The sequence below is a fragment of the Mauremys reevesii genome, linkage group 12 (genome assembly GCF_016161935.1).
Source record: "Mauremys reevesii isolate NIE-2019 linkage group 12, ASM1616193v1, whole genome shotgun sequence".
In the NCBI taxonomy this organism is placed as follows: Eukaryota; Metazoa; Chordata; order Testudines; family Geoemydidae; genus Mauremys; species Mauremys reevesii.
The window spans coordinates 30836470-30853736 of record NC_052634.1 but is presented as its reverse complement, the minus strand read 5'-3'; the positions used below and the strand labels follow the sequence as shown (position 1 = coordinate 30853736).

Here is a 17267-nt window from a genome sequence, read left to right as displayed (position 1 = left end):
AAGCTGGGCTCCGTGGCTGGTGCCTGTGATCCCAGCTCCTGGGGAGGCTGAGGCTGGCGGATCGCTTGAGCTCAGGAGTTCTGGGCTGCAGGGGGCTGTGCCGATCGGGTGTCCGCACTAAGTTCAGCATCAATATGGTGATCCTGGGGAAGCTTGGGGTCCCCAGGTTGCCTAAGGAGGGGTGAACCGGCCCAGGTCAGGAAACGGAGCAGGTCAAAACTCCCGTGCTGATCGGTAGTAGGATCACGCCTGTGAATAGCCCCTGCAGCGTAGCCTGGGCAAGACAGTGAGACACGGTCTCTTTTTATACAGACACCCCCCGCAGAGCCTGGAGGGGGGATGGGAGCACCCACACGCTGGGGATTCTGACTTGGGGGGAGGGACGCACCCAAGCAACACGGATCTTGAAAAGGGGAACAGAGACACCCACAGATCCCGGCTGGGGGCAGGCAGGGGAAACCACACACGGGAGCTAGTTCATGGGGTGGGGGACAGAGACTCCCACCAGAGATCCTGGATGGGATCACCCACATGATGGGGATCTTGAACTGGGAGGAGGGAAGCACCATGTACCAGAGGTTCTGAAGGGGGAACAGGGACACCCACACACCAGGTGTCTTGCAGCAAGAGCTACGGTCTTCATTTACACAGGGCAGTGATGGGGATTTAACCATTTCCTGCACAGAACTTGTTCCACTAGATAATTAGCCTCACGGTTAAAAAATGGTAATTTCCAGTTGGCGTTTTGTGACATTGACTGCAAACCAAGGGGGTCGTGTTCAACCTTTGTCTGGTGAATTAAAGAACCCTTTAAAATCAGATATTCCCCCCTCTGGGAATTTTTAAAACTGTGTATTTAAAATCAGTGACTAAATCCCCTCTTAACCTCCAGTCAATGAAATCAATTGAGTTTCTTCAATCTCTCGCTGTAGACAGAAGAGACCAATGCACATTTTCCTTGTTTTTAAAGGCAAAATTCCTGATCTTCTGCTTCAGCTGTCAGTTTGGGGAAGGATTTGGCTTCCTGGGCTATAATCTGCCCGCTGGGTTATAATCTGCGGTCTGAAGGGTCAAATTTAGATGAGGCCGTTAGTGCTGCCCCCGTGTGGCCGGAGATGGGAGCTCACAAGCAGAGTTGAAAGCTGGAGCTGGAACGGACCTGGCTGGACACGTGGGGCACAAAGGCTCTCACGTGGGATCCTCGCTGTGCAGCAGGAGGCGGAGGGAAGCTGATTGTCAGGGCTCAGGGCAGCTCCCTGACAGGCTGAGCCGGTGTCTGTGCTAAGCTCGGCATCAATCAGGTGATTCTGGGAAGTTCGGGGTCCCCAGGCTCCCACAGGAGGGTGAAGCAGGTCACCCCTGGAGCAGGTTAAAGCTGCAGGGTGACAGTGGGGTTGCTGCCGCTGTAAACAGCTGCTGTAGCACCGCCTGGGCAGGACAGGGAGAGCCAGTTATACCCCCTCCTCCCCCAGCCTGTATCGGGGAATGGGAGCACTCACACCCTGGGGACCTACCCACCAGAGATCTTCTGGGGGGGGAGAGTGGCACCCACACACCCAGGATCTTGTAGGGGGGCACAAGGGCATCCACACTCCGGGATCCTCTGCAGAGGGATGGACACCCACACATCCAGGATTCTGTATGGGGGGCAGAGGTACCCGGATACCTGGGCTCCTGGATGGGGGATGGGAGGCACTGAAACATCCGGGATCTTACCTGGCAGGACGGCGGCACCTGCACCCTGACATGAGACGGGGGTGGGGGAACCAGGAGCATTTCCCAGTTCCAGGCTGTCCCCATCTGACCAAGGCACAGAGCTCACAAGCAGAGTTTAAAGCTCCAGCTGCCAGGCAGCAAAATAAGCCGGGCTCCCTGGCTGGTGCCTTTGATCCCAGCTCCTGGGGAGGCTGAAGCCGGCAGATCGCTTGAGCTCAGGAGTTCTGGGCTGCAGGGGGTTGTGCCGATAGAGTGTCCGCACTAAGCTCAGCATCAATAGGGTGATCCCTGGGAAGCTCAGGGTCTCCAGGTTGCCTAAGGAGGGGTGAACCGGCCCAGGTCGGAAACAGAGAAGGTCAAAACTCCTGTGCCGATCAGTAGTGGGGTTGTGCCTGTGAGTAGCCCCTGCAGCGTAGCCTGGGCAAGACAGTGAGACACGGTCTCTTTTAAGACCCCCCCCCCCCCGCAGAGCCTGGCTGGGGGGATGGGAGCACCCACATGCTGGCGATTCTGACTTGGGGGGAGGGACGCCCCCCTGCACACTTATCTTGAAAAGGGGAACAGGGACACCCACACACCACAGAGCCTGGATGGGGGCAGGGGAACCACACACGGGAGCTAGTTCATGGGGTGGGGGACACACCCATATGCTCCGTTGCACCATTCTTAATGAGAAGAACGGGGGCATCCACACAACACGGATCCTTAATGGGCGGGGGGACACCCACACACTCCACTGTTAACCAGGAGGGACAGGGGCACCAGACACCCCCAGTAGCATGGAGAACACCCACATCCACCGGATCCCTCATGGGGGGTAAGACAGAGGGGATTGTAATGGGGCCCAGCGCACCCACGCACCAGGGATTGTTAAGGGTTGAAGGGACAGGGACACCCACACACACTGAGATCACGTCCTTGGAGGAACGCAAACCCTCCACAGAAGGACCTGGTCTGTTCGACGCTGGCAGCCCAGCCTGGGTGAGTCAAAGTGTCTTTTTATACAGGCACGCCCCAGAGATCCTGACTAGGGGAGCGAGACACCCACCTCCCAGAGATCCTTAATGGTCTAGGGTGCACCCACACACCAGGGATTCTTATGGGTGGGAGGAATGGAGACAGCCAGACACACTGAGATCACTTCCTCCCAGGAGCCTGGGCCAGACAGGGAGACACAGTCCCCCTTTACAGATCTGCCAGACAACCTTCCTCCCACCCCCTCCACACAATGTTCTTATCTGGAGGTGAAGCCAGGGAAATCCCATGGAGGATTCTTATCTGGGGAACTGGGGGGACCCACTTACCACCAGAGATTCTTAAGGGCAGGAGGAACAGGGACTCCCACCTCTGTAGCATGGGGGTGGGTCGCCTGCTGGGATCATCTGGGCATATTTCACCTCGTCAGTTCCCTGCCATTGCCTTGGGGGCCCCTTGCTCGCTGCCTCTGGTACCCAGTTTAGCCTCCTTCCTGAGGGCTGAAACGCTTTGATCTATCTAAGGTCTGTGGGATCAATACGTGTCATGGTGTAATTCTGTGTTATTCGGGGGTCAGACTAGCTGAGCTAATGGCCCCTTCTGCCCTTAAACGCCATGAAAACATTTCCCTGGTTTCTCCTTGCGCCTGTCAGACACCACGGTGAGGGGCCCAATAGAAGATCCCGCACACAGCGCTCTGGCTCTTACGTTACTTGGGGATGTCAGCGCTTTCCTAGCAAAGCTACTGCTAAAGCGCTGGATTTGGGGAACGGTTCGGCTCCGATTCAGAGATCTGCCTGCGGGGTGTGAACCTGCCACGAGGAGCGGGAAACGCAACCAGCACCGGGGGCGTTGGCTGAGCTCCAGGCTGCCCCCGTGTGGCCAAAGCTTAGAACTGAGCAGCAGAGTTTAAAGCTGGCGCTGGGAGGGACCTGAACACACGGGGCATGAAGGCTCCTGCGTGTAACGCTTGTTGGGTGGGCAGCTGAGTGTAGCTGATTGCCGGAGTTCAGGGCTGCACCCCGGGGTGCTGAGCAGGTGCCTGTGCTCAGGTTGGCCTCACTATGATGGTTTCTGGGAAGTTTGGGGCCACCAGTTCCCCCTAGGGAGAGGGGAACCAGGTCAGCCCAGGAAAGGAGGCTTCCAAAACTCTGGTACTAATTGGCAGTGGGACTGCGCCTGTGAAGAGCCGCTGCAGCCCCGCCAGGGAGAGCCGGTCTCTCTTTATGCAGCCCCCGCCCCATTCCTCAGGACAAGGGTTGTGCTCAAAGATCTGTGCCCCGTGTTTTCACCTCCATGTGAACCGCACAGTGCAAATAACCCTCAGCGCATCAGCTCAGCTCCAGGCTCCACTTCCACCTGCTCAGAGCGCAGAGCTCCCAGGCTGAGCCTGAAGTTGGAAGCGGGAGACCCTGTAACCAGCCGGGCCCCGTGGCTGGTGCCTGTGATCCCAGCGCCTGGGGAGGCTGAGGTCGGCGGATCGCTTGAGCTCAGGAGTTCTGAGCTGCAGGGGGCTGTGCTGATCGGGTGTCCGCACTAAGTTCAGCATCAATATGGTGATCCTGGGGAAGCTTGGGGTCCCCAGGTTGCCTAAGGAGGGGTGAACCGGCCCAGGTTGGAAACAGAGCAGGTCAAAACTCCCGTGCTGATCAGTAGTGGGATCGTGCCTGTGAATAGCCCCTGCGGCGTAGCCTGGGCAAGACAGTGAGACACGGTCTCTTTTTATACAGTCACCCCCTGCAGAGCCTGGAGGGGGGGATGGGAGCACCCACACGCTGGGGATTCTGACCTGGGGGGAGGGACGCCCCCCTGCAACATGGATCTTGAAAAAGGGAACAGAGACACCCACAGCTCCCGGATGGGGGCAGGCAGGGGAAACCACACACGGGAGCTAGTTCATGGGGTGGGGGACAGAGACACCCACCAGAGATCCTGGATGGGAGCACCCACATGATGGGGATCTTGAACTGGGAGCATGGAAGCACCATGTACCAGAGGTTCTCAAGGGGGAACAGAGACACCCACACACCAGGTGTCTTGCAGCAAGAGCTGCGGTCTTGATTTACACACAGCAGTGATGGGGAATTAACCACGTCCCTTGCGGAGCTTGTTCCACTAGATGATTAGCCTCATTGAAGTACCCAGACCTTTTTAACAATAAGAAGTGAAATGAAATGGCCACATGGTGGCAACAGAACCTAAGAAACGTGTTAGTCTCTATGGTGCCACACGTACTCCTGTTCTTTTTGAGGATACAGACTAACATGGCTGCTCCTTTGAAACCGAAGAGATGAGAAGCCATGTTCTTGTTCAACGTGCATTGAAGCTGAAAAGGGAGATGTTTCCTCTTTGATTCCTAAGCCCCCAACTCTAATCCACTAAACACCCCTTTCCTCCCACAGCCAGGACTAAAACCCAGGAGTCATAACTAGCGGCCCCCCCTTAACCTTCTCTCTGTGAGGAGGAAGAAGAAGCTCTGAGACCCCTGGGCTGTCCCCTTGCCACCCTGCCTGGGCTGCACTTGAAACCCAATGGGGTTTCCTTGGGCAGTTCTGAATCTTGCTCCCAGGAAGGGTGTAATTTTAGGAGCAGGTTCCAAATAGTGCAATTAACCAGCCAGAAGGGGCAGCAGGTATCGGAGTAGGAGCCATTGAAATAATCACAGCAAAGTAGTTCAGGGAAACTGTTATTAATGAAGTGTGAGTGAAAGGTGAGAATCTGATGGTGTCAGTGTCACACTAGAGGGTGCTGAGATGGTTTTAAATTTGTCATCCAAACCCAGCCACCACCTAGCACATGTTTTAACCTCTTCTTCTCTTACCGTTGCTCCTTATCAGGGAAGGGGAGAGAGCAAACGAGCAATAGAAACAGAGACCTAGTCATTCAACATTTCTTTGCTCCTTGCTTGGCTCTGTCAGTTATTTGGGTACAAACTCACCCCCCACCCACTGTCTGGGCTGGGCTCAGTGGGCAGGAAGAGCTCAGCTGTCAGTGGGACTTGGGGAGCTTGGGACATTGCTGTGAGCTGCTTGAACGTTTAGGTGAAAACCACCTAAACACGGACACAAGGTCTAGGCTGCAGAAACTCATCTTGCATCTGCGGCTGTTGAAGCTACAAGGTGGAGGACTAAGTACAACATTTAAACTTATGTTTGACCTCAGAGAATAAAACAAATGTGTCTGTGAAAAGAGGGGAGTCGAGTTCAATCCCTTGTCACCATCAATGTGCAAACCAGGAACCTGTTGCTTTGCATTCCTGATGCGTCACCATCATGTGGCTATTTTCATAGACTCATAGACTTTAAGGTCAGAAGGGACCATTATGATCATCTAGTCTGACCTCCTGCACAACGCAGGCCACAGAATCTCACCCACCCACTTCTATAACAAACCCCTAACCTATGTCTGAGTAACCTATTCTGGCTCAGTCCCTTAAATTAAAAAATTGTGGTTTTTTTCATAGAAACTATATTTTCCTTGTAGAGACACAGGGGCAGATTAATCTACAAAGGGAAGGTGATTCCAAGGCAGTTCTGGAGGAGAAGGGAACATTTTCAGCATCACTAAATTATTTTGTTGTGCCTCACAGAGAGAGAGAGAGAAAATAAACCTATTAATTTGAGCTACCGACAGTTCACAGCATGAAATACACAATTTTGTGTTCAATGAGTTGTGTTCATTTACATAATATGAAAAATATGAATGAGGCAATGCATGAAAACCTCATTGCATTGAACAACCCACTCAATATAGTCAATGTACTACAGAATATTTAAAGAAGTTAAGAAAGATGTGCTTATAAATTAATGTGTTGTGCCATTTACACATGCACAAGACACAGAAGAAACTGAATTATTTGAGCTACTAAAATTTCCATTTTCTTACAGCATTTTAGTTCTCAAGGTTGTTTTAATTTGCTTATTTTTTTTGGAACTAGAAATGGGGAAAGAGTACACTGAAGTCAGTGGAATTACCGCAGTGAGGGATTAGTCTCATTATTTGTCACTAACAAAACCTTTGTTAACAGAGAGTTAACTTTGACTGTGACTATCGCTTACCTTCCAGAACATCGAGTTCAGTAAAACTCAAACTCTGGAAAAACAGGGAATACAGAGTGAGGGTACATGCCCAGATGACCCTAACTCTGAGTCTGCCCTCTAGAAGAGAATCCCTGATAGCATATGAGAACAAGGAAAGGTTTGGGGACAAATTACAGCTACTTCCCAAGAGTTTATTTCTTCTGTAATTAATTGATCCTGGCCCCATCAATTGATCCTGGCCTGGTGTCTGACCGTGGAATTTACTGTTTTTATCCCAGCATATTTGTAAAGCAGTTTCTTCTTTAAAAGCTCCTTTCTTCTAGGTTATACAAACAGGTCACTTCCCCAGCTATTTCAAGGAGATGGAATTTTCCCGACCCACAGGGAACTTAAACTAACATGCTCAAGATCATACATTCCTTAGGAGAAAACAAAGGGGAAAAAAACCAAAACCCACCAAACCGTTGCTGTTTCTACCCAAATGATGAATGAGACCAGAAAGTGAGACTGTGCAATTAACTGTCTGGGACTACACTGACTCTGCAGTTACTTAGATGCAGACACACCCAGCTCTATGGTTGGTAAACGTACAGAGACTCTGCTGCTGCTCATGAACTAGCAGCACATGACCTCTGAACAGCTGTCATTTGAATGTATCTGAAAGTCACAAGCAACAATGATCTGTGTTAAAGGAAGGCTGCCATTTATTAGAGCCCCAGTTGATGCCGTGTGCACAAAGAGAGGATTGAATGTGTAACAGGGAGTTTGGTAAATCTTGGTTATTTTATTTTTGTAACAGGCTCCTGTCCACCCCCAGTAGAGTTTTCAGTCCCAATGGCAACTTACTTACCAAATGTAATACAGACTAGTCCATGCCTCCCAAGTGGATGTGGTTCTTGTTCTTCTGCACATTGTAGCCCATGGAGGCCAAGGACCTGCAAATGTGTCTTCATGGGCCTTTGTTTAATTGATGAAAACATAAACTAGACACTTAGAGGATTGGAACTGATTTCAGCTGGGGGACATGTTTGCTAGGTTTTTATGCATTTGCACAGGAAAACATTGAGTGTGTCCATTCATTTCAGGGATCCCCATTTAGTGGAGCTCCTGGAAATGGAATTATTTTTACTGAAGGAACAGGTTTGTGAGAGGGTACTTGGATTTGAACCAAAGACCACTTGATCTGCAGTCAAACACTCTACCACTGAGCTATACCCCCATGACATTTGCATAGGCAAGTCAGTGACCTTAAGGATTTTGAAGGACGGGCTCTGCCTCTGAGAGCTCCTTTTCTATTCCCAGACCACAGGGGTTTAAAAAATGGGGTTTGATTAAACTTTATATACACATGTAGACACCACAGCTTGCACACCCACCAACATAGCTTCCCCCCACTGTCATAGCTACCACCTCTCGGGGAGATGGGTTAACTGCACGGACAGGACAGCTCTCTCCCCTCCGCTTAGAGCAGCTTCATTATTTATGAACAGGTGGGAAAGAACCTCCTGAATGGACAGCAACCAATGTATCAAATATTGCTGTGTCTGCATTCAATATGGGTAACTGGTCATATTGGGCTGGATTAGTAGGAGCGTTGCCAGCAGATGGAGGGAAGTGATTATTCCCCTCTAGTCAGCACTGGTGAGGCCACATCTGGAGCACTGCGTCCAGTTTTCACCCCCCGCCCCCACTACAGAAACAAATTGGAGAGAGTCTGGGGGAGGGCAACAAAAGTGATTAGGGGGCTGGAAGACATGATTTATGAGGAGAGGCTGAGGGAACTGGGATTGTTTAGTCTGCAGAAGAGAAGAATGAGGCGGGAGTTGATCGCTGCTTTCAACTACCTGAAAGGGGGTTCCAAAGAGGATGGATCTAGACTGTTCTCAGGGGCACCAGATGACAGAACGAGGAGAAATGGTCTCAAGTTGCGGTGGGGAAGGTTTAGGTTGGATCTTAGGAAAACCCTTTTTCACTAGGAGGGTGGTGAAGCACTGGAATGGGTTCCCTAGGGAGGTGGTGGAATCTCCTTCCTGAGAGGTTTTTAAGGTCAGCCTTGACAAAGCCCTGGCTGGGATGATTTAGTTGGGGATTGGGTTGGACTAGATGACCTCCTGAGGTCCCTTCTAACCCTGATATTCCATGATTTGAAGCTGTTCCCGTGTATCAAGGTGAGCTGCAGCTCAGCGAACCCCAAGGATCTGAGTGAGGCGAGCCACTTTGCAGCAGAGGCAGACCAAGCGGCAGGTACAACGCGGGGTCGCACCCCGGCCGGCAGATAGAATCTCATGTGCGAGATCCCGGCTCCTGTTACTTTGCAAAGTGTGTGCGTTTGCTCCGGGTTTTAGCTGTGGGCCAAGTGCCCTCTGGCTTCTTGTCCGGGCTCCGTCCTCCATGCGCCTGGGCATCAGCGGGACTGTCTCAGGAGAGCAGCTGCCCCATCCCAATCTCCGCCCAGCCGGGGAAGGAGCAGAGGCAGCCCGGAGAAAAGACTCCTTTGAGCGCCGGAGACGGCCGGAGCATCTTATTTGCATAGCCACAGTGCATTGCGTGCAGCGAAGCGAGTCCCTGGTCGAGGGGCTGGTTTTGCTCCCTGTGTCCCCGGTTTCGATGATCCAACTCGGGCTGCCAATCGGTTCAATTCCATTTCCTCTGAAAGCTAGCGGTGTAGCGGGCTGGGAGAGTAGTCACCCTGACTTTTGGGAGCGTAGGCGGTTGCCCCGGCAGCGCCTCTGCCACAAGTTCTACATACTCTGCTTTCTCTTCAGTTCGTATAAATCTTTCGCCTTTTACTAAAGATTTCCGTGAAGAGGAATGTTGATGAGTTTGTACCCAATTTTTTAAGGCTTTGCTTTGGCAAGGCTGTTGCCTGCTGTGAGAAAAACAGAAGAGTGCTCCCTGAGCTGGTGTCACTGGCTGAAGCTTTTCTATAGTATGAAAAAAGTATAATAGAAGGCACCTGGCATTGGCTGCTGTTAGCAGACAGGATACGGGGCTAGGTCTTTAACTTGGATGGGTAGCTGGGAAGACAGTCAATCAGACAGAACCCGTTCAACAAACTTTTTCATTTCCTTGTTATTGCCTGACTCCTTTAATTCTTTTCCTTTTCCTTATTTCCCAGCAGACCGACTAGCCACCAGATTTGGGTGCTAGCAGAGGGACCTGACGAGCTCCTTCTTTTCGGCAGCGTTGAACATGCCAGGGCACAGTCAGATTCTGGATGCTCATCTGAATGTAATGCCTAGCTCTCACCTTTATTTCTGTTTCTTAGCTCTTTTGGGCCATCCATCTTTGGTCTGACCCGTAGGATCCCTGCATTAGGAGAGATGGCTAATTAATGAGCCCATAAACCTTGGAAATCAAATGAAACCTGAAGTCCGTAGAAGACCTCGAAAGGCCCTTGGGGGGGTGGAGTGCGAGCTGAGGAAGAGTTCCCTGCACAGCTTACCTCTCCATTCTCGTTTTCCTGTCCTGAGCGCAAAAGCCAGGAAGCAGCTCCGGGTAGGGAGGGGATACCATATGTGTGCAGTGATTAGACAGGAAACAGCAAGGAACTGGACTCGTATGGAGTGAAACTGTAAGCATGTTCTGTATACCTGATGGCTGCAGGTTTGAGAGAGTTATGTGGGAAGTGGAGGCTTTCGGTGGGCTTTCAGAGGAAATGGAATGGACAGGCAGCCGAAAGTGGAATCCCAGGTTTTTAAACAATCCTCCACTAACACACCAAACAGCTCAGGTCTAGTTACTCATTGAAAATTAGAATAAAGTTACAGCAAGATTTCATCATAAATGAAGTCGAACCCTAAAGATTTCAGAACACAACTGCTATAAAGAGCCATGAGGGAAGCAATACAAAGTCAACCTTGCCTCAGAGAAAGGCAGTTAAACAATTTCTCTTTTTTAAAGCAGCATAATCTCCCCAACCGAAGGGCACTGTTCCCGGAGAAGGGTCCTGGAGAGGGTTTTCCTCGTTGGTGCCGGCCATCCACCTCCCCGAAAGGCGGGAGCTAGGTCGACGGAAGAATTCTTCCGACCAAGGCGCGGACTGATGTAGCCGCGCCGATTTACGTTCCCCGTGCAGCCCAGGCCCGAGGGTCGGTGCGTGCTGAACAGTTAAGTCAAAACAGCTCCGTCCGTCAGAGGTGTGCAAAAGGGAAAACGTTTTGGACAGGCCGTCCTCCCGTCAAAAGAGGAAGAGCCCGAGAAGAAGGGCCAGGCAAGAAGCTACAAGCAGGGAAAGAAGCAGAGCAGGCAGGCAGGCAGGCAGCTCCCCTTAGAGCCAAGGAAGGCACCGGTCCAAGCCCCCCAAAAGCAAACTAGAGAGCAGATCAGCTGCAAAAGACTAGGGAAAGCCAAGAACACAGAGAGACCCAAGTAAAGTTTCAGAGCTGAGCTTTGCTTACAAGGAGGAACGTGTGACAAAGATACCTAGAAGTACAGGGCTTGTGGAAAAGAGCACTCCCAAAGGCCCAGAATAACAGCTGTTTTCCTGAAAATCTGCTTTGCAGTGCACTAAGCCTAAACAGCCCACTACCGGTTGTCTGTTATTCAAACCAATCACCAGGGGAGAGCGCGAACGCAGTCCCCCACTACCACAAATTATGCAGTCGAGTTTCCCGCATTTGGGGAAATCGCAGGGGTCAGCACACCCACAGTGCAATGGATGAGCCTCACCCTGGGAAAACCACCTTCGTGATCATGGTATCTCCCCTGCCAGGTAAGTATGAGTTCCTGCTGCCCGGCCGCTGCCCGCCCTCGCTCGCCCCGCACTTATAACACACGGGGCGGACCGCCGCGCCCCCACCGCCGGCCTCGCCCACACCGGCCCCCACTGCCGACAGCTGCCCCGACGTGGCCCCCGGAGACCGTCCCTTCCCCACGCCGAGCTCCCGGTGCCAAAGTCGGGCCCTGCCTGGCAGCCTGCGTCCGCTCCCACGATGCTCTGCTCGCACACAGATCTGCATACCTGCTCACGCGGCTCCGCCCCTCCGCTCGGGCCCCTCCCCCTGCCCGCCCGGGCCGCCGCTCTTGCGTGCTCAGCTCTTTGAGCTCAGATGGGGTGTAGTGCTCAGATCGAGTGCGACAGACCTTAACTTTGCCATGTGAGGGTCATTCTAGCCCCATTACCTGGCTTGCTTATTTATACCTACGACTGTCTTTAACTGTTGTATGCGTGATGTACCCTCACTGCTTGCTGACTGTATCTTGAACTCACCCACAGTATACCCCACATTGGGGACATTGCACACTGTATAAGTTATGTGCTGTCCAATACCAAAGTACTAGCATCCCCCTATACTCTGTATGTCACCCCTGATGACCAGTAACTGATGTTACAAACTCTCTGTATCATCTATTCTTAAACATTTTCTAATAAACATTTAAATCTATGCTGTCCAATACCAAAACGCTAATATCCCCCTACAACCTGTATGTTACCACCAATGACACGATAACTGACGCTTCAAACACTTTGTATGGTTCATTTTCAAATATTCTCTAATAAACTTTAAATCTGTTCTTATCAGTTGAATATCTGATATGTCCTTTATTTGAGGACTGTATATTAAACTGATTTTTGAAACAGGGGGCTGGAATAGGAGCTTGCTCTGTCCACCCCATGCATTGACCTGGTATTGCAGTGCCTCCAGGACCGGTGGTGCCTCTCCTTCTGGGGAGAATCTTCTGGTTAGAAAAGCAGAAAGAATTTTACTGTAATGATGCCCCTTTAGAGCAGATTTGTTCGAGTTGTTGAAAACAGATTGGAAACCCTTGTCTTCTTTACAATAAAATATTGTTATGTTTTCTTGGGGTCTAATGTTTTGTGAGGCTGTCGATAGATATGTGAGGTTCTTTGTCTTGCTAGAGGATTGTTTAAGGAGCTGGGATCCTTTTTTTCTGCGGCGAGTCTTTTCAACCGTTAGTATGAGGGATGAAGGCTTTCCGGGCTGTTGGGGAGATGGTTGGTTGGTTGGTTGTTTTGTTTGCACGCACAGGCAGAGACGGCGCTGTTTAAAGCTGCTCCCGTGCATCAGGTCAGGTTAGCTGCAGCTCACCGAACCCCAAGGATCTCAGGTGAGCTACTTTGTAGCAGAGGCAGACCAAGCAGCAGGTACAATGCCGGGTCGCACCCCGGCTGGCAGATACAATCTCAATGACCGAGAGACATTTTCCGTTGGACCGTATGAACTCGAACCGTAAACTCACTGAACGTTAAATCTCACCAAATGAGGGTCAACCCAGCCCCATCATCGTATCCACTCGTTATACTCCACACCTGAACATAGCCGTCATATGAACAACCTACCCTCCTATCTCAGTGTCTGTACGTTGACCCGTTAACCTTTTACTCCCAATCGGGGCTATGGCAGATGATGTATTCCTTACGCCACCTGATCTTAAACTGAATTTTGCACCCCCTCGACAATCTGTACGTTATTCCCTGACCACCAGAAACTTCTACGCCTAAACTCTGTGGCCTACACTTTTAAAAACAAACAAACAAACAAATGAAAAAAACCCCCATCATCTTAGTAAAATCAGAGGCTGCCAGGAGGTTCAACCTGCTGCTCACTGCAGGACCGATCCCCCACTAAAGGGCCCCCCTCCGGGGCTGAGCTTGCAACCCTGGGTTTAGCAGGCTAATGCTCAAGCCACTGAGCTACCCCTCCCCCCTACATTGACACTTGCTCGCGATCCCGGCTCCTGCTCCTTTGCAAGGTGTATGCGTCTGCTCCTGGGTTTTAAGCCTGCTAACCCAGCGGGGGCCCGATTGCCCTCTGGCTTCCCGCCCGGCTCCCTCCGCCATGCGCCTGGGCGTCAGCGGGACTGTCTCAGGAGAGCAGCTTTCCCGCTCCCTCGCATCCCAATCTCCGCCCAGCTGGGGAACGCAGCCCTGAGAAAAGACTCCTTTGAGCGCTGGAGGCCGGCGGGGAACTCTCATTTCCATACCCACGATACCCACGGTGCATTGCGTGCAGCGAAGCGAGTCGCTGCTCAAGGGGCTGGTTTTGCTCCCAATGTCCCCGGTTCCAATTTGGCATTTAAATCGGTTCAATTAAATTTCCTCTAAAAGGGAGAGGTTTAGTGGGGCTGTCAGGTGTAGTTACTCCGAGTTGAGCGGAAGGCGCCTTTCCCCTGGCAGTGCCTCTGCAGCAGGGACGGCTCTAGGCACCAGTGGGCCAAGCGCCCGCTTGGGGCGGCATCCTGGGGAGGGCGGCATTTGGCCCCGGTGGAGCTCCCGCCGGCATGCCTGCGGCAGGTCCACCGGAGCCCGGGACGAGCGGACCTGCCGCAGTCATGCCTGTGGCGGGTCCCGTCTTCCCGCGGCTCCGGTTGAGCTCCCGCAGGCTTGACTGCGGCTGGTCCGCTCGTCCCGGGCTCCGGTGGACCTGCCGCAGGCATGCCGGCGGAGCTCCACCGAGCAAATGCCGCCCTCCCAGGATGCCGGAGCCGCGGGAAGAGGGGACCCGCCGCGGGACTGGGGAAGGGCGGCGCAGCGCTCTGCGCTGCTTGGGGCAGCCTACTTTGTAGAGCCGCCCCTGCTCTGCAGGTTGCTCTGGTTTCTCTTCAGATGGTATAAATCTTTTGTCTCCCTCTGCTTCCCCGCTCCCGAAAAGCAAAAGTAAAAGCAAAAGCAAAAGCACAGCTTTTCCTAGAGAGTAACCATTATGCGTTTCCGCCCCAGTTTTGTGAGATTGTTATCTCATGTCGTGGGAAGAAAGCAGAATGGGGGTCGGACTTTTGTGCCTTGAACAGAGCGGTGGTGTGTGTTTCCTTGACTAGCTGCTGCCTGTTTGTGGCTGGGAGGCAACCCTTACCGATGATGGCAGAGGGACAGCTCTCTCTTGTGTTCTGCAGTGATGCTGCAATTTTTTGTTGTGCCCCTCCCCTGCTGCAAACCAGGCAGGCAGGCTTGGTGGCCCGCGGAGGTGGGTCGAGCCCAGGTTTCCTTTGGCAGACACCTGGTTGAGAACCGGTCCTGTATCCTATAGGGATCTTAGTCATCTCTTGTCTAAGCTGACAAGCCCTAATGTCTGTAGTCTCGTCTCATACTTTGGAAGCCTGCTATTTACCCCTTTCAGTTGTAAAAACTGACTCTTGATTCCTACCCTTTCTTTCCTATCTGCTAACCAGTTACTGATCCATGAGAGGGAGGGGCTTGAGCCATCTGGAGTAGCTCCTGACTGTGAGTGGCAACCTCAGGGCAGACTGTTGAGAAGCAGGGCACAACCCCCAAAATGGTTGTACGTTCTAGACTGAGATTTCACCAAGTGTCAGATACTGGATGATGTGCCTTTTATGACTTTTTAAACCCAAACTTGCGATTTGGGGATAATTTAAGCATTCTGTGCAGAGGACTAGAAATACTTTTATTAACCTGTAGTTTAGATCATTTTAACATTCGCTGGAATCACAGTTTTAAATCTGTTCTTATCACTTTAATAACTGATACTTCCTCTATCTCAGGACTAGCTATTACACTGATTTTTTGGAATAGGGAGACGGAATAGCAGCTTCCTCCATCCACTGCACACAGCGCCCCGTTATTGCGGCACTGAACCTCCAGGAACGGTGGGCCTCCCTATGGGGAGAATATCGTGGTTGAAGAGCAGCGAAGAAAAGTCGTGTTGTCTGTGTTACCATTTGGTTTGTACTAAGAGTATGGTTTCGAGTCATCTGTGACTCTTTCATCAGTTATTAGTTACATCTTATGATTAAGCCTCTGAGCTGAAAGGCTGCTCTTGCAGATTTTACTTTGTCGTTGTTTGTAGGTCAGTTAAACAGCTGCTTTCTTAGTCTATTCTGTGTAGGTTCTTAAACTGCTCTCTTTAGTATACCTTCCAGAATTAATGGCATGGTTTGGCTCGTTCTTTCCCTCGTCTCCCCACAGAAGAGAAAATTTCCATCCCTTTTCCCATTGGGAAAATGCCACCCTCTTAACCTAGGAAACAGTCTCTGTAAATGTTTTGCCCAGACGAGGGCTACTTCATAGGAGCAGAAGAGGAGGAAGGTTGTGGCCCTTTGAGTCACATTCCTAGCGTGACTCAAGGAAAATAATTAAAGAAAAAAAAAGTGTGTGGGGGGGTGCGCGAGCGGCTCGGGGGCTGTGGGTGGGTTTTTGTGGAAAGGAGGAGCGTACAGGGAACTGTCTCTTTTTTTCTTTCTTTTTTTTTTTTAACAGAATTGTGTGTCCAGGGTTCTTGCTTTGAATTCTTCCACTGGAGTCATTTTAGGGAAGTGAGCCTCACTTAGAGTTACCTCGCTACGGTGTTCGTTGCGTGGCTGAGTGCTCGCCCCGGCGAGGTAGAAAGCGGTGGGGGCAGGGGGTGTGCGCGTGCCGCAAAGCCCGAGCATCGCTTCTCGGCTCTTTGAGCTAAGATCAATGGTAGCGATCCCGTTCGAGAATAGGACCACGGCCTTCCGCCAAGCCCGAGCCCGCAAACTCGAAAAGTACGCTCCCCTGGCTGACACCCTGCGAGCAAAGAGCTACGAGGTCTACACCGACGCTCTGATCGTTGGGGCCTTGGGCGCCTGGGACCCCCTTAATGAGCACGTGCTGCGGACCTGTGGGGTGGGCCGTCGCTACGCGCGGCTCATGAGATGCCTAATGGTCTCGGACGCTATTCGGTGGTCCAGAGACATTTACACAGAGCACGTCACTGGCCACTGTCAATACCAAGAGTGAGCCGGCGTGACTCCACGCACCCGCAAGGGGGAAGAGACCTGTAAACTTCCCCTGTTGGACTTTATCCCCTGAGCCCTGAACCAACCAAACTGAACTCTGCCCTGTGAGGGGCACCCTATCACCATTACCCAGTCCGCTCATTTACTCATGCCCACGACTATCCATAACCTGTTTGTATGAGTGATGTGCCCTCACTGCTTGCTGGCTGTACCTTGAACTCACCCACCGTATACCCCGCATTGGGGACATGACAGACTGTGTATATGTATATGCTGCCTAACACCGAAATGCTAACATCCCCCCACAACCTGTATGTTACCCCCAATGACACAATAACTGACGTTTCAAACACTTTGTATCGTTTATTTTAAATATTCTCTAATAAAATTTAAATCTGTTCTTATCAGTTTAATATCTGATAGGTCCTTTATTTGAGGACTGTATATTATTTTTGATTTTTGAAACAAGGGGTTGGAATAGGAGCTTGCTCTGTCCACCCCATGCATTGACCTGGTATTGCAGTGTCTCCAGGACCAGTGCCTCTCCTTCTGGGGAGAATTGTCTGGTTAGAAAAGCAGAAAAAGTTTCACTCTAAAGATGCTGATTTGAGAAGATTTTTTTTAAAGTAGTTGAAAAATCAGGTATCTTTAGCACTTTCTTCATAACAACATATTGTTAAAATTTCTTGGGAGTGTTTTCTGAGTCTACAGCTGTGGGTTTCTTTAAAAACTGAAATTCTTCTATTTGCTGTGAGTCTTTTCAACAACACGAGGGATGAATGTTTTCCGGACTGAGGGTCTGTTTGGGAGATGGTTGGTTGTGGGGGGGGGGGTTGTGTGTGTGTGGGGGGG

At 51.4% G+C, this 17267-nt stretch overlaps 6 non-coding genes across 6 annotated transcripts; 4 read left to right on the top strand and 2 right to left on the bottom strand.

The window, feature by feature from the left end:
• Nucleotides 1–7878: 7878 nt before the first annotated feature.
• On the bottom strand, nucleotides 7879–7950 carry TRNAC-GCA. Its single transcript has one exon. It is a non-coding gene; the product is annotated as a tRNA-Cys (tRNA).
• Nucleotides 7951–9476: 1526 nt separating this feature from the next.
• Nucleotides 9477–9592, top strand: LOC120375961. Its single transcript, XR_005586892.1, has one exon. It is a non-coding gene; the product is annotated as a U5 spliceosomal RNA (small nuclear RNA).
• A 1697-nt stretch (nucleotides 9593–11289) lies between these two features.
• LOC120376134 lies at nucleotides 11290–11453 on the bottom strand. Its single transcript, XR_005587043.1, has one exon. It is a non-coding gene; the product is annotated as a U1 spliceosomal RNA (small nuclear RNA).
• Nucleotides 11454–12209: 756 nt separating this feature from the next.
• On the top strand, nucleotides 12210–12395 carry LOC120376446. The gene has a single exon (XR_005587323.1). It is a non-coding gene; the product is annotated as a U2 spliceosomal RNA (small nuclear RNA).
• A 2724-nt stretch (nucleotides 12396–15119) lies between these two features.
• LOC120376519 lies at nucleotides 15120–15313 on the top strand. Its single transcript, XR_005587380.1, has one exon. It is a non-coding gene; the product is annotated as a U2 spliceosomal RNA (small nuclear RNA).
• Nucleotides 15314–16777: 1464 nt separating this feature from the next.
• LOC120376420 lies at nucleotides 16778–16963 on the top strand. The gene has a single exon (XR_005587299.1). It is a non-coding gene; the product is annotated as a U2 spliceosomal RNA (small nuclear RNA).
• Nucleotides 16964–17267: the final 304 nt, after the last annotated feature.